Genomic DNA, 23,770 nt, shown 5'->3' on the forward strand with positions numbered 1-23,770 from the left:
TCCAAACATTCAAGAAGGCTATCAAGGCAATGTGTAATGAAGATATATCCCTACAACACAAGGTGGACAACTTCTTGTTTGCCTACCGGAATGCGACACATGCGGTTACCAACCAAACTCCAGCCATGATGTTCTTCAATCGAAGACTACGATGCCGCTTGGATTTGGTTAAGCCAAACGTCCGAAGAGATGTGGAGAACAGGCAGTTTCAGAATATGAATGAAAGGCCGACCAGGAGGTTTAAGATAGGTCAACCAGTTTTGGCTCGGGACTACCGCACTGAGAAATGGCAGCCAGGAACGATTTTTACACGACAAGGACCACTCATGTATACCGTGGACGTTGGGGAGAGCATTGTAAGATGCCATGCTGACCAGATTCTAGAGTCACTGGAAAACGTCAACTCCACACCACGATCTGATTCACCTGGTAATGAAATTGACGTTCCAATTACAGCTACCGCAGAACCGGTAATATTGGAAGCAGATGAACCAAACAAAGACATTGATCCCGATGCAACATTGCCCGAAGAACCTGACACCCCAAAGAGGCGTTATCCAGACAGAATCAGGAAGCCTCCTCAAAGACTGAACTTATAATTGCTTAAACTTAACCAATGTATCTAACAACAGTAATTGTGATTGTAATTCATTATCATTTAGTTGTTAAATGAATGTTATGTACTGTTTATCTAAAAGGGGAGGAATTGCTGTGTATGTACCTTTAAGAGAATAACTGGTCTCAGACTGCAGTACTGGCAGTGACCACCCCTGTATAAAAGGCGCTAGAGAGCCTCTGTTTGTTAGTTTTCACTATTGACTTCCACCAGTAAAGACTTGTTGTTTTCACTCCTGCTGGTCCGTGTCTCAATCATTCATGGACTTAACAGACATGGCCTACCCTACATAAATCCATGCTGACTCTCTTTGATCAGCTTATATTTGTCCAAGTGCTCAGTCATCCCATCCCTGATGATAGATTCCTATACCTTCCCACAACTGATGTTAAATTGACAAGTTGGTAGTTACCTAGTGCTGGATTTTCCTCACCTCAGTGGGACCAGGGCGGGTGATGTCGGTGCCGGGTCATGGCCCCGCTGCTGCTCCATCCTGCTCTGGAAAATGAATTTATGTTGATTGGGCTTGTTAAGCCCGCTCAGCGCATTTCCCAGGCCAATTAGAGGAAGTGGGTCTGGTGACATCATTCATGACTCGTCATCAGCCAGTTTCCTTAAAGGGACCATGGCCAACATTGTTTTCACATTTGTGCTGTCAGTGTTCTACAGCATTGAAGTGCTGCAAATACTGACAATCGCTGCACAAAGGCAGAGGGCTGCACCCAGGCTGTCCCATGACTCCCTCCATATGCTTATGGAGCAAGTCCGAGCACACAGCAAGGTTCTCTTCCCTTCCCATGGGCAGAAGAGACCTCCCCAGGAGACCAAAACAGCCTGGTTGCACATTGCATAGGAGTTCACAAGCAGGGATGTCATCAGGAGGACCTAGGTGCAGTGGCACAAATCTTTCAATGATCTCATTAGATCACTAAACATTAGTACAAAGCCACATTCACCTTCATCCTGCTGTGCCTCTCATCACATCCCCATCACTCTGCCTTCCCTACCCTAATCCTGCACATCTCTACTCACACCAACCTACTTTGCACCTCCACCCATCCCTCTCTATCTATCTACATTATCACATCACCAACTCACTAGCCACCCTTCACATTCATCCTAGTGCAATCATACCAACTGACAACACACAAGGGTAGCCTCTTGGATGTTTGAGCCAATGTTCATGTGAAGTTTCTGTTAATGTGTTGTCAAACATTGAAACCTTTATTTTCAACACTTTCCGTCCTTGGACAGATTTGTGTGCACCTTTGGAAGTGGCTTGTAAGATTCGCAAAATTTATATTGTCAGATAAGGGTCCTGTGGCAGAAGAGGCCTTTACTTTTAAAAGACTGTTTTAAAAGAAGCCCAGAAAAGAGACACACAAAATGGCCACCAGACCCCGTGACTAGCTTTCTGGACACTTTAAAATGGTTCCTGCAGTCCCCAGACAGTCTTTGTGGATTCAGCCCACAGTAAGTTCTGGAAGGGCGTTTCGGAGAAAACGAAACCAGACACAGCCACATTGGATGCAGATCCAGTCAGATCGATCTGTAGATAAAGGCCATCTAAATGATTACCCAGACAAAGGGAAACAGTTTTATATTCATAAGGGGAGCATCAAAGACCCATTAAAGACATCAAGAAGACATTCAAAACAATACGAGGTAATTCCAGACCAGAGATGGCCATCACCGGCCACCCCGAAAGCAGTTTAAATATAATAACTACCCCGTTGTGAGACAAGCCCGTCAAAAGTTAAACAAAGACTAACCTTGATTTGGCAGGAGATAAAGGCTTCTTTGAGAAGTATAACTGGAGTCCTGGATAGCCATCGGGGCGAGCAGCCAGGCACGCTTTTGAGCTTGTCCTTTTGAGAGCCATGGAGGAACGTCGATCCAGAGACCAAGAAGGTGATTCGAGTCTGGGTCCCGCCCGGGGTAACCATCGGGAGATCATCGACAAACCCCGGGCCGTTGACAAGACCAAAGGACAGCAGCCCTACAGAAGAAATCTTGCTGAAAATGGTAATCAGCTAGACTCCGCGAAGAGACCTCTTCAACCATGGTCAAACAGGTGGTCGCTCTCCCCGCCAACGTCCAGGCCTGCCAGTGTCCAGCCTGTCCGTGACCTTCACCTCGAGGAAGAAGAGAGAGTGTCGCAGCCCGCAGCGCTGACCACATCGAGACAGGACGCCTGAAAGGATCAAAACGCAGACCTGTTTCCAAACTCTATACTTTCCAGCTGGATTGGTGAGCATGTTTCTGGCCCCTCACAATCTGATCTAGCTAGGCTTAGGGGGTGAGCATTTAAGGGGTAATGAATTGTTGTCCCTCGATGTTCTGTGTGTTTCCCCATTTCATGATGACTTTTGTAAAGTATAATATGCCTGTATCTATCTCATTATTATGAATTTGTTTTTCCCTCCCATGTACCCTTTTATCGACTTGCATTTAATTTGTTTTTCTCTATGCAATTTAGTTTCATTTTGTTTCCATTAAACCTGGCCTATCGAGTATTCTCTACATTGTAGTTCCTGCATCCAAGTCCAGTGTCTAGAACCTAAGGGGCGAGTGGGTCGAACCACTCAAGGTTTTACTGTGCAAGAGAGAGAGGCCTCTAGAGAGAGAAACCTCTGCAATCTAAAACCCCTTACAGGCTTAGTGAGTTGCAATGAATGGTGAGACATAATCTTACCCCCGCAATGGTGATGAGTGCGAAAGGAATAGCTTGTGCATTGTAGGGATGCTTTATGGTGTTGGTGTGGGGTGGTGCCAACCTGACGCATTATGTGGCAGCCAGGGTGTACAGCATCAAGTGAAGTAAATCTGGCCATGGTGAGGCCATCCCTGGCCTCCCGGGCAGCAATGTGCTCGGGTGCTGATGCTCTCTGTCCTATGCAGTATCAGGTGATTGCGGAGAAGGTTGGTGGTGTTGTTAGTGCTGCTGGTATTGGGGCTGATCGTGGTCAGATTTTGAGGTCCAAGTTGAGACAATATAAAGGGCACCCATGTTGATGGAATTTATGGCAGGTGAAGTAGAGATGACAGAAGCATTCTGTTAATGGTGAGAGAGTTCTTCCAATGAGGTGAGAGTGGATGGAGAGTGAAAAGTGGAAAGCCTACAGAATCTGTGCTGGAAATGGACTGATAAATAACTTGTGGCTGAGGAAAGTGATGATCTGTCAGGTCAGAGTTTTTACTGCACATTTGAAACTGTCAAGTAATGAGCTGCAGCAATGGCCTTTCAACTCCCGCCTCAGATTCACATACGTAGTCCCCGAGTAGCGTGGATCCTGTGGGCGAGCAGTGACAGTTAAAAGGAAAGGTTAAAAGCATTATTAAGGGTCTGTCAACAACCCAATAATTAGTTTAATTGGGTCGCCCGACTCTGCGGGTCGGGTCGGATCAGAGATCACACACGCGCCATTGGGAAAGGTGCATTGTGACGGCTTGACAGCGGGATCCCGAACCACTGTCAAAAAAAAAATCACATTTCCCACCCGACCTGCCATCAATCTTACCCGCTGATGTCTCAGAAAATTCTGGGCCTAGTTTCTCCCTCCCTCCCTTCATAAATAATCGAGTGATATTTGCAATTTTCTAATCTATAGGCACAATTCCTGAATCTAGAAAATCTTTGAAAAATTCTGACTAATGTACCTGCAATTTCCTCACCTACTTTTTTTAATACCCTGGAGTGTAAACGATCAGGTCCTGGAGATTTAAGTCCCATTATTTTCTCCATTATCATTTTTATATTATGTCCCCCAAGTTCTATCCTTGACTTATTTTTAGGTTCTGCTGGTGTTTTGTCCTCTTTCTCCACTGTGAAAATGGATGTAAAATCTTCATTTAACAATTCTAGCATTTCCTTATTGTCCATTATAGTCTTGTCTGCATCTGTCATTATTTAGTCCACATTCTCCTTTACCACTCTTTTTTTCTTAATATCTTTTGCTGTTAGTTTTGATATCTCTTGCAAGATTTTTATATTCCTTTTTGCACCTCATTAATATATTTGTATTCTGTTTTTATACATGTATGCAATCAATTGAAAAGTGCTATATAAATGCAAGTCTTTTTTCTTTTAACATGACTTTCTACAATCAAGTTGAAAAACTGAAAAAAAATTGTGAATATTTCTATTTCCAACATTAACCACACTGTAGCCTTATTGAGTAAAGCACCCAGTTTAATGCCAAACTAAGGGCAGTTTTTGCTGTGGTCACTTACCCATTAGAAATTCCCAAGCACATAAGACATCGGACCCATTATAGCCAACCCAATAGAAGAATTGTTTATCCCATTGTTCTGGGTAGGATTTGAACCCAGGCCTAATGGTAAAAGAATAGTTTCCTAATATAATACCCAGTCCTATCCCATAACTGATCAACATTGATTATTGTTCAAAATGCACTTCTTTCAGTCAATCATTTCAAAATATGCAAGATTCAGAGTGATGTTCTTGGAAGTGTGGTATTGGAATCATGCAGGAACTGGAAACTTCTGCAAAAATAAACAAGTGTAATCTTGCATAGTTAATGAGTTAAATGTTTACGATCTTTAACTCTTGTGCTGGCAGAAAAATACAAATATGGGAGAAGAAAAGAAAAATTAGTGACAAAATTTAAAATGTATGTCTTTATCATGGTGCATTACCTTTTCAACAGTAATACCAAAACATATTTGGAAAATGTGTAGCCACTCCACTGCAATAATTCAGTGTTTCTTTACATTTTTTTAAATGTACACTGTTGGTTCCTGTACCTGCTGAGTACCTCATGTTATAAGTATCTGCATCTAATGAGTCTCCCAACAGTTTGCTTCTATAAAACATGGTTAGATACATGTAGACAGAAACATATTATGCATTGCCTTTAGCAAATTATATCCGTCAATTCACACCTTACTCATCATAATTACTTGTCATTCCATTGAGCTTAAACATTTGATTTACAAGTTTCTAATTTGAGAAAACAGTTAAACTCATTAGTTCGGTTTCTTTGTGCATGCAGTGGGCTATGTAAAATTACCCCAGTACAAATAAATTGAAATCATGTTGTGTAATTTCAGCATTGAATGTATTAATGCATTTGCATGAAATTATTTTGTCAAATGATTTAATAGCAGACAAAGGAATTTATACTGATGCATTAATATAGATTCATTAATTAGTAATACTACACTGTATGATTTCCACCCATGTTTTTATGTGTTTCCAATAACTAGCAGGTACAATTTTCTGAGACCGATGTCTTGTTACAGGTGTTTCTGGCTGTTCCTTGTTATTATGTGACTGCCTTCATACCAAAATGACTGACTGAGATTTCACAACTCTGTAGAAAATGCTGATCAAGAAAAATGGGAAAACACATTGCCCTTGACATGACTTAAGAGAGAAAAATGAGAAAAGCCCTTTCAGCCCAAAGCATGGTCCTTTCTTGCCCAATCATGGACTTAACCCAATTTGTTTAATCTCCTGAGAAAAGATCCTGCCAAAATTCTCCTCGTCTCCAAAAGCAGTCAAGCAAAATTCCAGAATTTCTCTCTAATATTAAAGCCTGTGTTATCCATCTATGTCTGGTTGAGTTCCATGGTATAATATTCCCATAATCCCAGCAGCTCCGGTTATTTGTTGATCATACTTCAAGAATTCTGACAGGTATGAGCACCTAAGGAAAAATAAGTAAAAAAAAAGAAAAGAAAATTATGGATAGATTATAGAAACTGCTCTGGTACTAGACAGGAACAGTGTACCTTCAGTGCCCTGCACCTGTTCAGGCCTAGGAAAAGTAGTATTCCCTGCCTTGGGCAGTAACATTGCCTGCCGGCAAAACAGTGAAGGCCCATCCCCTGGCTGGGCCGAGCACCAGCAAACGAAGAAAATTTAAATACAGCTGCAGGCATCTCAGGCCTGAAGACCTACAGAGTAAGTTATTAGAAATAAGGTTTAACTTGTGCTCTCCAACCTACTACATGTCACCACCCCAAGGAATGGTAAAAGAAGTGGACAGCCAGGAATGCCCCATCCTGCCTCATTATCATGACATTGTAGGCCTGTAATTATTTCAGTTGCAGGTTCAGCTCCGCCCTCCCCAGGGAAGCTCTGGAAATCCTAGGGCAACATAAAGGGGTTGGAGACGCAGTTTTATGGGTCTCTTTCCACCCACCGCACTTTTTCCTGACCTTTGCCCTGTGGAAAAATGGTAGCAACTCCTTCAGAAGATAAAAGTTAAAGAAAAAGAACATAAAATAAATACTGAAATTGTTGTGTCCGTCAGTAGTAAGACACAAGACTGCAGGAGAACGGTACAACAGGTGTTTACTCAACGTGGCTCACTCTGGAACTGAACTGTACAGATTACTACTCAGTGCTATATACAGGTGTGGTCACTGCCGGTACTACAGTATACATGAGCTGTAAAAAGTAGTTCCCCCCTTAAAGGTATATACATTACAATTCCTCCCCTTTTAGATTAACAGTACCATAACACTCATTTAACAATTAAATATCAAACTAATTACAATTAACACTTTTAACATACAACGTTAGCTGAAAATAGTCCATTTATATATTCAGTCTTTGGGGCGGCTTCCTGATCCTTTCTGGATAGCGCCTTTCCCGAGTGTCTCGCTCTTCGTGCGGAGGCAATTCTGGCACCCTGTTGTCGGTTGGGTCACCAGCTTCCGATGCTACTGTTTCTGGGGTAGATGCGACCTGTACGTCGGGTTCCTCACCAGGTACGTATGGGCGAGGCATGGGGTTGACTTGTTCCTGTGACTCTAGGATCTGGTCAGCATGGCGTCTCACGATGTTCTCCCCAACGTCCACTGTGTACTTTAGTGGCCCCTGCCGTGTGCATATCGTTCCTGGCTGCCATTTTTCTGTTCGGTAGTCGCAGGCCAAGACTGGTTGCCCTACATTGAAGCTCCTTGTTGGCTTCTCATGGATGTGCTGGAATTGCTTGCTCTCAACATTTCTTCATACGTTTGGTCTGAGCAAATCCAGGCGAGATCTTAACCTTCAGTTAAAGAACATCATGGCCGGGGCCTGGTTGGTGACTGCATGTGTCGCATTCCAGTAGGCGAACAGGAAATTGTCCACCTTATGCTGCAGCGGAATGTTGTCATTGTACATAGCCTTTATTGCCTTCTTAAAGGTTTGTACGAACCTCTCAGCCAATCCATTTGTGGCTGGATGATACGGGGCGGATGTGTAATGCCTTACCCCATTCTTCTTCAGAAACCTCCGGAACTCTTCAGACACAAACTGTGGTCCGTTATCGGAGCAAATCTGTTCTGGCAAGCCGTTCCTGGCAAAAATGGTCCGTAAGACTGCAATAGTTTTCTCCATGGTGATGGAGGACATTTTGATGACCTCAGGCCATTTCGAGTGCGCATCCACGGCTATTAAAAACATTGAGTCCATGAATGGACCAGCAAAATCAATATGCACCCATTGCCATGGAGATGAGGGCCACTCCCATGGGTGTAGAGGGGCATGTGGTGGTGCATTTTGTACTTTCTGGCATCTGAGCAGCTCTTGGTCAGGTCCTCGATTTGTTTATCGATTCCCAGCCACCACACATAAGCCCTGGCAAGGCTTTTCATTTTTACCCCTCCCAGATGACAGTCATGAAGCTCATTGAGCACTCTATCCCTTAACTTGGGTGGAATTACCACTCGGGATCCACACATCAAGGTCCCCCGGCACACTGACAGCTGTTCTCCTCTTGTCGAGAATGCTGGCAACAATGAGTCGCCGTGTGATGGCCATCCCTTCACCGTCAAATCATATACCCGAGACAGTGTTGGGTCATTTCGGGTCTCCTTTTCTATACGAGCGTTAGTTACCGGTAGGTATTCAACTATAGTCGAATGAAATATTTCAACAGGATCCACTGCTGGTGCTTCCTCCACAGTAGGCAGTGGCAGGCGTGATAGCCCATCAGCGTTTCCATGCTGTTTCGTGCCCTTATATTCAATCTCATAGTGGTGCACCCCTAGAAAGAGTGACCATCTTTGTAGTCGTTGCGCAGTCATCACCGTAACGCCCTTCTTCGGATTAAAAATGGAGACAAGAGGCTGGTGCTAAGTCAGCATGGTGAATTTCTGCCCGTGCAGATAGTGATTGAACTTTTTCACTCCCCACACCAGGCTGAGGGCCTCCCTGTCAATCTGGGCATAGTTACACTCGGCTGAGGTTAGTGATCGTGACGCAAAGGCTATTGGCCTCTCTGAGCCGTCCGAGAATTTGTGCGACAGCACCGCTCCAATGCCGTAGGGTGACGCATCACACGCCAACCGAATTGGTAGTGCTGGGTTGAAATGGGCCAATACCTCTTTCGATGTGATTTGTGTTTTGCCCTTCTGGAAAGCTCGTTTACAGTCGTCACTCCACTTCCATGGCACTCCAGTTTGCAGTAGGGTGTTCAGTGGGTGTAGTATTGTTGACAAATTTGGCAAGAACTTATGGTAGTAGTTTACCAGCCCGAGGAACGACCTCAGTTGTGACACATTTTCCGGTGCTGGAGCCTTGACTACTGCCTCAATCTTTTCTGGGGACTTATGTAACCCCTCTTTATCAATAACGTGGCCACAATACGAGATCTGTTTTTTAAAAAACTCGCATTTCGGGCGGTTAGCTCGGAGCCCATATTCCTTCAATCTAGTGAGCACCTGCTCCAGGTTGGCGAGGTGATCACTGTCATTTTCGCCCGTGACCAGGATGTCGTCCAAATAACACTGGGTCCCTGGGATCCCTTGCAGGACTTGTTCCGTTGCCCTTTGCCAAATAGCCGGAGCTGATGCTACCCCGAATACCAGCCGGTTGTATTGGCAGAGACCTTTATGGGTGTTGATTGTGAGGTATTTTTTTGATGGTTCTTCTACCTCCATTTGCAGATATGCCTGGGCCAGATCAATCTTAGCGAAGCTTTTCCCTCCAGATAGCGAGGCGAATATATCTTCAATCCGCGGAAGTGGATATTGCACGGTGTGAAGGACTGGGTTCACTGTTACCTTAAAGTCCCCACAGATGCGAACCTTCCTTGGTTCCCCAGGCGTGCTGCTCAATGACTTTTTCATCACAGGGACGATGGGTGTAGCCCACTCGCTCCAGTCTACCTTGGACAGTACTCCTGAACGTTCCAAACTCTCCAGCTCTGCTTCGACAGCTGGGCGGATCGCATAAGGTACCGGTCTGGCCATAAAAATTTTTGGGCTTGCGTTTTCTTCAATTTTAATTGTTGCTGTCATGTCTTTTAGTGTTCCGAGTCCTTGCTGGAACACTTCTTGCGCGTCGGTTAGGATCTTTGACAGTCGCCCAGGTGTGACGTCGTCATCCTTTTTGGCAGCCACAGTCAATGCTTGTATGGAATGCCAATCCAGCTGTATTTTCCGGATCCATTCACGTCCCAGTAATGGTGGTCCTCCATCTTGCAATACATACAGGTCTAGTTTTGGTGTTTCCTTACCGTTATATATAACGGTCACCCTTATTTTTCCTTTGGGGTAGACTTTTTGCCCCGTGTACGCCTTCAAAATAATTTTTGTGTCTCTCAAGGGTATGTGTGAGAATAACTGCTCATAGTCCCATCGGTTTATGACTGTTAGGGCTGATCCTGTGTCCAATTTCATTTTTACCTGGACTCCTGCTATCTTGAGAGTGACCCAAATGGTTCGGTGATCCTCCGTTTTGACCACATTATGTAGTTTCAGACAACTCAGCTCTCTGCTTTCGGAGTCGGTATCACTCTTTTGTTCGTCTGAACTATTCTCCGTCACCTTATGTACCTTCTTGTACTTTTCTTTTGGAGATTACTTATTGCTGGTTTGCTTTCCCGACCTGCAGACTCGTGCTATGTGTCCTACTTTTCCACACTGTCTGCACACTTTGTCTTTGAACCAGCAATCATTGTGGTCATGTGTTGTTCTGCCGCAGCAATAGCACTTCTCTGTTCTGTATGACATTTTGTTTGTGCCATATTCTTGCGGTCTCTGTTGTATCTCTGCAGCGCCCCGTGCTGCTGCTTCATATGATACCGCAATGCTGAAAGCCTTGTCCAGCGTAAGGTCCTTTTCAGATAAAAGCCGTTTCTGGGTTCCTTCACTTTGAAGCCCACACACAAACTTGTCCCTTAAGGTATCTGCCAGTCCCGTTCCAAACTGGCAGTGTTTCGATAGTTTGCACAGTTCTGTTAAATATTCAGCATTGCTTTCATCCTTATGCTGGTTCCGTTTGTGAAACTTGAATCTTCCTGCTATCAGCAGCGGTGTGGGGTTTAAATGTTCCTGTAGTATCGTCACTATGTCTCTAAAACTTTTTTCCACTGACTTCGCTGGGGTTACTAGATTTTGTAATAAGCCATACGTCTTTGCACCCATTAAATTTAACAATACCGGCGCTTTCTTGTCATCTGACACCTCATTTGCCTTGCAGTATACCTCTATTCGTTCGACATATGTAGTCCAATCTTCGACTTCATTGTCAAATGCGGTGATACTGCCACTCTTTGGCATTTTGGATGTGGTTTAAAATGGCGTCTCCCACGCTTTCCTTCCTCCCCCGCTGCTGCCAAAGCTGCTCCCGGCGGTCCTCGTGGCAATGGCGGCGCCCTGTAGGTTTCGTGCGCTTCTCCTGCGCTGCTGCCAATGCCGCACTTGGCAATGGTGGCGCCTCGCGGGTTTCTTCGCGTCTCTCTCCCTCTCCTCGACGCTGCTCGGCCCCTGTACACCGGCTGTGCCCTGTGTGCTCTGCCCTCTCTCTCTCTCTCCCGTCGACGCTGCTTGGCCCTTTGCTGTGCCGCTCGGTTGGGCTCTAGCCCGCCGCTGTCCGGGAAGAGTCTGCGCACTACCTGTTGCCAGCCCATTTTGCTGGACCACCGCGACTGGAAAGCCAAGCCTGGCTCTCAACAGTCTCCCCCGCAATTCTCGAGTCTCTGCTGGACGACTGGGCGGTTGCCCGTGGTCGACGCCCGTGTCTCTGGCCTTGACCTCCAATCTACTGGTCTCCAGGAACGAATCCCTGGGAGGTGATGCAGAGTTGCAGGTAGGATCGAATTTGCCTCGTCGCCAATGTGGTGTCCGTCAGTAGTAAGACACAAGACTGCAGGAGAACGGTACAACAGGTGTTTACTCAACGTGGCTCACACTGGAACGGAACTGTACAGATTACTACTCAGTACTATATACAGGTGTGGTCACTGCCGGTACTACAGTATACATGAGCTGTAAAAAGTAGTTCCCCCCTTAAAGGTATATACATTACAGAAATAAAGAACAGAATAACTGTAAATTAAGAAAAAAAATAATTGGAGGTTTTGAATTAATATACAGTCAACTCTTCCAATGTTTTGTAACAAGCCAAAACACATGCTATGGTTAACTATACAGTGAGAGTCCTGTTTCTAGTGGTTTTTTTTGTTCTTTCAGGAGATGTGGGCATTGCTAGCAAAGCCAGCATAAATTGCTCATCCCTAGTTGCCCTGCAAAGGTGATGATGGACTTCCTTCTTGAACCACTGCAGTCCGTGAGGATGCTCCCACAAAGCTGTTAGGTAGGGAGCTCTGGGATATTGACCCAGCAACAATGAAGGATCAGCATATGTACTTCACAGGGTCGCTAGGGCTGGGTGTGCTGTCATCGTGTCCTGGTTCAATGCCTAGGTCACAGCTGAGTGGTTCATTCAGTGTTATTCTTTGTAGTGGTTTGATACAACTGAGTGGCTTGCTAAGCTACTTCAGAAGGCAGTTAAGAGTAAATCACATTGGTGTGGGACTGAATTCACATATAGGCCAGACCGGGTAAGGATAGCAGCTTTCCTTCCCTAAAGGACATTAGTGAACCAGTTGGTTTTTTTGACAATCTGACAACTTCATGGTCACTTTTATTAATATTAACTTTTTATTTCTATATTTTTTTAAAACTGAATGCAAATTCTCAAACTAGCATAGTGGGAATTAAACTTGTTTTCTCTGGATTGTTAGTGCAGTAACTTAACCCCATACCCCTCATAGGTTGCATTTTGCGGTAGCTTCACAGTTATGTTCTCTGATTATGATTAAAAGAGTAGCAAACAAATAGGGATTTTGTACAATAGCGCTGATTTATATTTCATAATAATTCTGATGGAAGTTCAAAAGGAAATTGGGACCCTGTAGGATTCGCAAAATTGGACTTTATATTAATAAGGGTCAAATGGCAGAAGAGGTCATGTTTTTAAAGGCTGTTTTAAAAGAAGCCCAGAAAAAGGGGCATACAAAATGGCCGCCATACCATGTGACCAGCTTATTGGGACAATTTAAAATGGTTCCTGCGCAACCTCAGACAGCTTTGTGGATTCAACCTGCAGCAAGTTCTGGAAGCCGTTTCTGAGAGAACGAAACCAGACCCACACGTATGCATATGGATTAGATGCAGATTGGCCTGGAGACACAGGCCATCAAAATGTTGACCCAGACAAAAGGGGACAATTTCATATTCATGAGAATAGCACCCAGGACTAGATAACGAGATCAGCAGGACATTAAAAACAATGAAGGTCATTCCAGACCAGAGATGGGCCTTTACCAGCCGTTTAAGACATTTTAAAATATAATAACTATCCCGCTGTGCTCCCAGCCCACCAAAAATAAAACAAAGACTAACCTGATTTTGGGCGGGAGGTGAAGCCTCTGAAGAAAAGGTATAACTGGAGTTACAGTTGGAGGGGGTTAGAGTCAGAGAGCTGGTTACAGAGTTGCGAGCTGGAACAGGGGCAAGCTTGGAGAGATACTTAGTTGAAAAGAAGCTTGGAGACAGAGAGAGCTGGAGAGTTTGAATCACAGTCAGAAGAAGAAGCAGGCACTCGCAGGAGGAAGAAGAAAGCCAACATCGAGAAGGCCATCTCGAAGCCGGCGTCCCGCTCCGGGGAAACACATCGGGAGATCATCGACCATCCCTGGGCCGTTGCCGAAACGAGAGGCCATCGACCCAACTTGGGAGAAGAAACAAAAAAATAAAGGTCCCAAGAGAAGAAACCTTCCAGCCACCCCGGCTCAGGAGAAGAGATAAAAAACTGAAGAAGCGATGGGAGCCAGCCCAAGGCTCCTCTAACCAGGGTCGAGCCGACGATCCTCGACCCCACCGATACCAAGGCCCGCCGGTGTTGAGCCGCCCCTGACCCCCACCTCAGGAGAGAGGTGTGGCGCAGCTCGCAGGGGCTCCACGATCCACGTGGAGATGAAACGCCTGAAAGGACCAAACACAGACTCGATTTCAAAACCTTGCACTTCCTAGTGGGATTGGTGAGCATGTTTCTGGCCCTTCACAATCAGCTCTAGATAGGTTTAATAAGGGGGTGGATTTAAGGGTACAATTAACATGAGTTGTTGTCCCTCGATGTTCCGTGTGTTTCCTTATTTCATGATCATCTTTGTAGAGTATAAGATGCCTGTATTTGCCTTAGTTAGTACTGTGTTGTTATGATTTGTTTGTGTGTTTTTCCCTCCCATGTACTCTCTTATCTGCTTGCATTTGATTTGATATTTTTCCTTATGCAATAAAATTTCATTTTGTTTCATCAAACTTGGTCTACAAGAGTTTTCTCTACATTGTAGTTCCTGCACCTAAGTCCAGAGTACAGAATCTAAGGGGCGAGTGGGTCGAACCACTCAAGGTTTTACTGTGCAAGAGAGAGACGCCTCTAGAGAGAGAAACCTCAAGGAAATCTCTCAAGGAAAACCCCTTACAACCCAGGGAGTAGAATGATACGATGCACTCTTATGAAAACAAGTAGGACAAATCTCCCTACCCTAACTATTGGATTTCAAAGGTCCTGAAACAGAGGCCGGAATCTTTACCTTGGAGTCTGGTTTTGTGCATGCGGGTCGCGAAGCGGGTTGGGAACGCAATGTTGCGAACAGCGTGTTGTTCAGTGTGACTTTTACTTAATGACCCCAATTAAACTAGTCATGTGCGCTTCCCAGCCCAATTAAATGGAGCGGGCCTGATGATGTCATCAATTACTCCTTTCCAGCACCAATATTTAAAGCAGCCTTGCACACATCTCATTTGAAGGTTGATGAAGGAGTGTGTAAGGTAATTTCCAGCAGTCTGTAGGGGGTGGTGGTGTGGGTGGTGTTGCTTGGCGCGTACGTACGTCCAGTCAGTTATGCACCTGGCTGTTTTGTCAGCGGTTCGAATCGCTCCCACGCCCCTGGGTTCAAGACACCAGACTTAGGTACAAGGCGGCGGTACAGAGAAGACTCTAGTAGATGGGTGGTTGGATGCAAACAAAACCAAGATTTTATTCAAGAGGAAAACTTGATACAATCTTATGGAAAAATTACTAGCGTACACTTTTACAAGCAAAAATTACAAAAGAAGAATAATACTACACTTATACAGGGAATGGGGGACACACGGCACATCAAGGGAAAACAACTGTCTTAACAATCCCCTTATCCTTATCCCACCCCCTATACCTAACTAGATTAAGCTATGAGGGGTGAGAACTTCATGCTCACCAATCAAAAGGGTTTGCTAGACTCAAAACAGCGGTTGGGTTCAGGGTTCGCTCTTGGTGCTCTCTGGAGCCTGCCCTCATCGCGTGGTTTTTGAGCGCTGCAAGGGCATTGTCCAGGTTCGCGTACCCCAAAGTTAAAGTCTCTGTTTGGGTACTTTACCTTGCAAGGATGATTCTTCGTCGACAGCCGCCAGTTTGAGTTAGTGTGCAGGTATTCGAAGGTCGGCCGAGGCTGAAAGCCCGATGATTCGAAGCCTCCCCTCAGTTCGTCTCCTCAGTTGGTCTTCTTCAGCCGGCCTTCCCTCCGGTGGTCTTCCCTCCTCCCCTTGTCGCGTCCCACCTCGCCTGGCCTGAATTGTCCGTGCCCGCCCAACCCGGTGCCGGGGCGATTCCAGATGGAGTGGGAAAAGGGCACGGGCAAAGGCCAGGGGGTAAGCGCGGGACGGGGAAAGAGCGGCAGCCACGAGAGCGAGGGGCCGAGGAGCAGCACCAGCACACCAACCGAAGAACGCACCTGACGATCTCGAACACCGACTCTCAATGCTACCCGGGGCCTTCAATTATACCTTCGTCGAAAACCCTTATCTGCGCGCCAAATCAGGTTAGTTCTTTGTCTTAATTTTGGCGGGCTAGTTTAAAATAATGTAGCAATCCATACTAACTGGATTTAGATGACCGGTAATCACATCTACCGGCCCGATAATTGACTTGTATTGTCATGAAAGTTCCTTGATGGGCTTGTCCAGCCTCGATGGCTGTGTTAATCTGTTTCCGATAATATATGCAGACTGTTTGATAGCCTTAACTATAGGCCTAAACTGAATTTAGATTTAGTCTCCAATTCGGTCGAATGCATAATTCAGAGTCCTGTCTGGTTTCAAAATACAAAGTTTCTCTTCACAGAAAACCTGCAACTTTGGTTTCGATTTCTCCAATGCTGTCTGCGTTGCAGAATCCATTAAAAAATCCCACAGGCTTTCTGCCACGAGGCACGGACGCCATTTTGGGTACCTTTATGATTTAAATTGTCCACGCAGGGTCCCGTTTATTAATAACAGCCTTCGGGGAAATGCAGGAATTTTGCAAATCTTACATTACTCCCTGTGATACTAAAACTTGCTTGAAGTATCATACTTTTAAAGTGAGCAAAATTTTTCTGATGCTCCATAGTCAGCCTTCCCCTGTAATTATCTATCTAATATACCCACGACACATGCACTTCCCATTCCACGAAAATGTAGTGTACATCAGCATACAGAGAGTAAAATTACAGACTTTACACACTCATCCAAGCATGGAGGGGGTCTAACACCCCTGCACCACTTGGTACACATATCTTTATTAAACCGCGTCACAAAGGAAAACAACAAAAGAAAAACCTTTAATTAAAAATAACAAACACAAAGAAACAACAATCCTTTAATCAAAATACAAGGAAAAAGACTTAAACCGGCATATCTCCCTCCACCTTTAGATAATGTTCTTTCCAAATCCTGTGGTTTCGGAATTCTGACCACCAACCTTTTCCCTTACATTGAATGTAAACTAAATACAACACTATCCCTAACTGGCAGACCACGAGAATGTGGGAAGCCAGTCTGATCCACGAAGGACCTCTATATTACTGAAAATGTTCCACCAGGGTGGAGTCACAATATCCAATATCTTCATCCCTATCTCTACTGTTTTCTGTTCGAGTGTATAAAAATGTTTCTGTGAAACTATAACAGCTTTGAGTATTTTGGTCAGATGTTCAGGGAGAGGGGGAATTTCATAGCCAAAGTGCGCTACGTACTTTTGCAAGTTCGTAAAATTCTCCTTCACAGTTAGGTGAACAGTGGAGGGTTCAGGAATGAGGACAATTCGCTCCTGGGCCACTTGAACTTCTGCCTTGGGTTTAAAACAGAAACTGCTATCACTAACCGGACACCAGCTATGCTGTCCATGCTGGTAGTGGGATGCGCCGGTGGTGACACAATATGTCCCACCTGCTATATATGCTACCTGCGGGGGAACATGGCCTAGTGCCATTGCCTCCATGGTACCATTTATAGACTTCGCGTCAACAGCTCTGAACCCACACTGCGGTTTTGAAAAGGCATTCAAGTGCTGTGGACACAGGATTATGTGTGCTCCCCGGCTCCGGCACCCTGAGACGTCAGTACCTGTCATAGCGTGCTCCCACTTAATGACGTAAGGCGGGACTGCTGTGAAACGAATGTGTGCACCCCCTTGAATGACTCCAATGTTCTCTACCCTGTATACTGGTGCGGGTCGGACTGTCCTACCCATGACCGGCATCCTAACTACTACTCCCACGATTGTGCGGTTGGGCCGCCCACAATCCACGGGGACTGGATAGGCTTCGGAGGCTAGCCGGAGTTGGCACGGGCTCAATGCATTCTCAAAAGGGTGGAGGGCTGCGAGGTGCTTGTTGCTAATCCAAGAGGGGACCAAACCTTGTTTTAAATCCTCCAGATTACTGCGGCCCTCGCCCAGTAACCACGCCCAGTATAACACGCACACCTCATTCTGCGCAGCCTGGTCAGAAGCATTTCTGTCCTCCCTTATGAGAGCATTTACCGTCTTTGCGTGCTTTTCCAACTCGGCTATGATCTCTTTTAAATGGACCGTCATGGCCTGGTCCTCATGCAACTCCGAGCCCCCTACCTTGTTCTCATCCAGCAATATCCTTTTTAACTGTGTTTTTAAACCGTTTATCTGGGTCTGCAGCTCTATGTCATCCAAGCTGTTGATGACAGAGGACCCAGTATTAAACGCAGTAAAAACATCATTCCAAACACCCCTTCTTTGTGTCCCTGCATTACTCAAAAATTCTCAGTGTGTGGTGTAGAGTTTGGTCTTGTCCACGTGGGCAAAATCGAACTCGTAAAACTTTCTGAACATGTCCTTTATGGCTTGGTATAACTGCTCTGTTTCTTTGGGGCACCACTCCGGTAGATGTACCTCCATGAGATTTAAAATCAAGGAGGCTACCATGTAGTGTACCCCCTGGTACAGCATCTGATTGGTGGGAACTAGTACCAACCCATTCCCTGGTCCACTGGTGGCGGTGGGGCAATCTTCCCTGGATAACCTCGCCGCCTGCTTTCCAACGGTGATGCTGACCCTCGTGGTAACGACTCACACCCGGGGTCACAGGAGGGAGGCTTCCCCATATGTGAATCCGGTTTGGCTGGAGTACTCAGACGAATTGGACCCCAACCATCCTGACCACCTTCCCTCGTGGAAGTAGACGGCGGTCTCCTCCGCATCCCATTCACCGTTTCCATCGATTGCCAGGGCGCCTTGTCTCCCGAACACCCGTAGATGTGGGAGTCTTGGACGTCACCCCTCCTCTCCTTACTCATCCCGATCAGGGCGAATAGGATCACGATCCATTCCATCCCGAAAATCTTCCTGCAAAAAGATGTAAAAACATGCAGCCAGGTCCCTAAGAGATTCTCTGGCTTGGTGAAGCATGGTCGGGTCCCGCGACCTCGACCCAAAGATACACTCTTAACAGACTACTTAACTTAAAACTACCCATCAGCTTATTCAACTTAAATTATAAACACCCAAACTTAAGCCAAATAATTACACCTTACTTAAAACTTAAACTTAAACTAAAACTATATACATCCGCCGCCCGTCTCCGGGCGGCCAGGCTAATTCCTGGTCAGACTGCGGCTCACCGCTACCCCTGGCTTGACCGCACCATCCTTGGCTGTTGGTCCCTCGCAGCCCGTGGCTGCTGGCTGAGGACCTCTGTCCTTGGACCTCCCCCGGGCTTGAGGGGCAGCCCTTGGTAACTGGAGGGCTGGTGACCATGGCTTTCTCGACTGGGGCGTCCATGGGGACCTTGTAGGGGCTTTGACGGGTGGGGCTGTCTTGGCCGCTGGGCCTTTTACCCGAACCGCTGCTCCCCCAGGCTTGATCCCTCCCCAACCTGGGCTGGGGGCAGGTAACTTTTTGCAGCCTGTTGCTGCGAGCTCAGAGTCTCCGCCCCCAGGTCCCATGGCTGGGTCCGGGGCGGGGTTTTCGACCTCAGGTCCCTCCCTCTCTACACCTGGGTTAGGGGCAGGATTTTCGCCCTCAGGTCCCTCCCCCTCGTCTGGATCCCAGAGGAGTGGGGGAGTGTCCCAACCGATGGGCGGGATGGTCCCTCCCTTCAAACATGCCTGGAAGGAGTTTTCCTGAGAGATTTCCCTGAGGTTTCTCTCTCTAGAGGCCTCTCTCTCTTGCACAGTAAAACCTTGAGTGGTTCAACCCACTCGCCCCTTAGATTCTATACTCTGGACTTAGGTGCAGGAACTACAATGTAGAGAAAACTCTTGTAGACCAAGTTTGATGAAACAAAATGAAATTTTATTGCATAAGGAAAAATATCAAATCAAATGCAAGCAGATAAGGGAGTACATGGGAGGGAAAAACACACAAACAAATCATAACGACACAGTACTAACTAAGGCAAATACAGGCATCTTATACTCTACAAAGATGATCATGAAATAAGGAAACACACGGAACATCGAGGGACAACAATTCATGTTAATTGTACCCTTAAATCCACCCCCTTATTAAACCTATCTAGATCTGATTGTGAAAGGCCAGAAACATGCTCACCAATCCCACTAGGAAGTGCACAGTGTTGAAATCGAGTCTGTGTTTGGTCCTTTCAGGTGTTTCATCTCCACATGGATCGTGGAGTCCCTGCGAGCTGCGCCACACCTCTCTCTTGAGGTGGGGGTCGGGGGGCGGCTGGACACCGGCGGGCCTTGGTATCGGCGGGGTCGAGGATCGTCGGCTCGACCCTGGTTAGAGGAGCCTTGGGCTGGCTCCCATCGCTTCTTCAGTTTGATTTTATCTCTTCTCCCGAGCCGGGGTGGCTGGAAGGTTTCTTCTCTTGGGGTTTTATTTTTTTGTTTCTTCTCCCAAGTTGGGTTGGTGGCCTCTCATTCCGGCAACGGCCCGGGGATGGTCGATGATCTCCCAATGTGTTTCCCCGGGGCGGGACGCCGGCTTCGAGACGGCCTTCTTGATGTTGGCTTTCTTCTTCCTCCTGCGAGTGCCTGCATCTTCTTCTGAGTGTGATTCAAACTCTCGTGATTTCCCCAAGCTCCCGAAAAGTCTTCCAGATATACCTTGCTCCCAGAAACTTCCATCTCCCGCCCAAAATCAGGTTAGTCTTTGTTGAACTTTTGGCGGGCTGGGAGCACAGCGGGGTAGTTATTATGTTTTAAAATGTTTTCGATGGCCGGTAAGGCCCATCTCTGGTCTGGAATGACCTTCATTGTTTTTAATGTCCTGCTGATCTCGTTATCTAGTCCTTGGTGTTGTTCTCATGAATATGAAATTGTCCCCTTTTGTCTGGGTCAACATTTTGATGGCCTCTGTCTCCAGGCCGATCTTGACTGGATCTGCATCTAATCCATATGCATACGTGTGGGTCTGGTTTTGTTCTCTCAGAAACGGCTTCCAGAACTTGCTGTGGGTTGAATCAACAAAGCTGTCTGAGGTTGCGCAGGAACCATTTTAAAGTGTCCCAATAAGCTGGTCACATGGTATGGCAGCCATTTTGTATGCCCCTTTTCCTGGGCTTCTTTTAAAACAGTCTTTAAAATCATGGCCTCTTCTGCCATTTGACCCTTATTAATGCAAAGTCCAATTTTGCGAATCCTACAGCCACAGTGCCTGCCTGTGCAGTCTGTGAACTCGCTCCTGCTGCGGGCTGAGGATCTTTATCCTCAGACCTTTCCCTAGCTGGCTGCTTTCCCCTTTCAGGCGTAAACAGCTTACACTGGTTGCTATAACCAGCGGCCTGTTTTAAAACCTATGTTGAAGGCTCGCCCGTTGCCCCGAACGGACCTTCTAGGGGCTCCCCTTTCTCTTTCCTCACTGGGACGGTCTTACAGACGGGACCTTGGGCTCAGACCCGCTTTAGGTCCGGGGCCAAAACTACCCCCCATGTGCCTCCCTTGTCCCGAACTGCGGCTTCTGGACCTGCCCGATAGGGGTCCCGGGACTCTCCTTCCCCAGCCTTATCTATGGCCCTTTCTGCAGCGCGCACAGTCAGACCGAGGAATTTGACCTCCTGCTGGCCGATCTGCGCTTTCTTGGGATTTACCTTGAAACCCTTCTGTCCTAACAGCTCCAGCAGTTCGGCCAATAGTGGGCCATGCTCCTCTTTCGAATCGGTGAACAGGAGCAGGTCATCCACATATTGAACCAACTGTCTAGGCTGGCTAAAATCCTTGAAACTGTCGGCCATGCACTGATGGAAAATGCTGGGGCTGTTGTGGAAGCCCTGTGGCAAACAGTTCCACGTGTACTGTTGTCCTTTAAACATAAAGGCAAACTTGTACTGATCCTCCCTCCTTACAGGGATGGACCAAAACCCATTTGAAATATCCAGCACCGTGAAAGTGGTCGCGGATGCTGGAATACTCCCGATGAGGTCGGCAACTGCTGCTACTGTGGGTGCGCAGGCCGGGATGTTGCTATTGAGCACCCGATAGTCCACCGTGGCCCTCCAGGAATTGTCCGGCTTTCTGACCAGCCATAATGGTGAATTCACGTGGGTCGCTATCGGCCTCAGAGCTCCCTGCTGCACTAATGAGGACATGGCTGCTTCCATGTCCGGCACTGCTTCCCTGGGGAAGTTCTACTGTTTCTGTGGTTGGGCCATGGGGTTCCCGTCTACGCCGACCTCAAACACTGTGACCCTCCCGCAGTCGTGTTTGTGAGTGGCAAATGTGGCCAGGTGGGCCTGCACAAATGCCTGGAACTCAGGTGGGGTATTGCTGACCATGAGCCCGAGGTTATAATCCTCTTTGGGCTTCATGGTGCAGAGGGTCCCCTTCCCTTCCTTTCCCGGGATAACTATGATCTCACCGTTCTTTACTTTACCTGCCCCCCAAAGGCAGTGATTCCTCAAATCCACCAGGATCCCGTGACCTACGATAAAGTCAGCCCCCAGGACCCCTCTTCCATCCTCCACCTCCCATTTCATCAGGACACACGTCCACTTGGAGCGGAGCGGTCCTATCCGAATGGCGAGCAGGATGGAAACCGAGCCGGCCTGTTCCCTACCCGTGAACCCCGATAGACTGTATGGGACCCCGCTGGAGAGAGGTGAGGTGATGGGGTTAGCTGAGTAGATCACGGTGCGCGATGCCCCCGTGTCCAACAGATAGGTCCCTGTCACCTTTTCAACCTCCATCTCCAAAAGGGGTCTCCTCCACTCATCATATCGGAGCGACACAGATACACAGGCTGCGCCGGCTCTAGTCACGGCTGTGGGTTGGATGGGGCTGACGGGGTGAGAACACCGGTGGCGGCTGCTACTCTCCCCTGGCCAGTCAGTTAGGACCTCATAAGAACATAAGAAGTAGGAGCAGGAGTAGGCCATATGGCCCCTTGGGCCTGCTCCGCCATTCAATAGGATCATGGCTGATCCGAACCTAGACTCACGTCCACTTCCCTGCCCGCTCCCGGTAACCCCTAATTCCCTTATCAGCTGGGAAACTGTCTATCTCCGTTTTAAATGTATTTAATGTCGCAGCTTCCACAGCTCTCTGAGGTAGCAAATTCCATAGATTCACTACCCTCTGAGTGAAGAAGTTTCTCCTCAACTCAGTTTTGAAAGGGCAGCCCCTTATTCTAAGATTATGCCCCCTAGTTCTAGTCTCACCCATCAGTGGAAACATCCTCCCCGCATCCACCCGATCAAGCCCCTTCACAATCTTATATGTTTTGATAAGATCGCCTCTCATTCTTCTGAATTCCAATGAGTAGAGGCCCAACCTACTCAACCTTTCCTCATAAGTCAACCCCCTCATCTCCAGAATCAACCTAGTGAACCTTCTCTGAACTGCCTCGAGAGCAAGTATATCTTTTCTTAAATATGGAAACCAAAACTGTACGCAGTATTCCAGGTGTGGCCTCACCCATACCTTGTATAACTGAAGCAAGACTTCCCTGCTTTTATACTCCATCCCCCTTGCAATAAAAGCCAAGATTCCATTGGCCTTCCTGATCACCTGCTATACCTGCATACTAACCTTCTGTGTTTCATGCACCAGGACCCCCAGATCCCATGGCGTCCAAAAGTGACTCGACCTCTGCGGAAGGGGTCCCTACCCCTGCCTTTTGGGCTGGGGCTGTGGGATGCTTTCCCTTGTTATCCTTCCAAGGGTTCTTGCACTCCTTCCGCCAGTGACCATCCTTCCCACACCCGTAACAATTGGTCTTTGTGTTGGGGGGTTACTCCCTTCCTGGTGCCATTCCTTTCTACTCTGCACTCCTGGTTTTATCTCATGCACCTTCCCCTTGGGTGGGTGTGCATCGGTTCCCCTGACGTTTTTGTAGGCTAGGGTTAGCTGCCTAATTACCGTGAGCTCTGTGGTCTGGGGATCTTTGGGGTCGAACCAGGCTTCTGCCTTGGCCCGGACCTGTGGCAAGCTGTTCGCCACCAGGCAACGGAGCCAATTCGTCAGGGAATCCCCGTTCAGGAACGTCCGGCCTGGCATCCCCGGGCAAGCCTTCTGGTACACCGGCCACAGCTGGTCCACAAAAGCCTGCGGGGTTTCCCCAGAAAGCTGGATCGTCTTCTCCACGCGGGAGAAGGGACTTCCCTCATCCATCCC

Source organism: Somniosus microcephalus, chromosome 1 (genome assembly GCF_052327205.1).
Source record: "Somniosus microcephalus isolate GS21.2 chromosome 1, FLI_Smic_1.0, whole genome shotgun sequence".
In the NCBI taxonomy this organism is placed as follows: domain Eukaryota; kingdom Metazoa; phylum Chordata; class Chondrichthyes; order Squaliformes; family Somniosidae; genus Somniosus; species Somniosus microcephalus.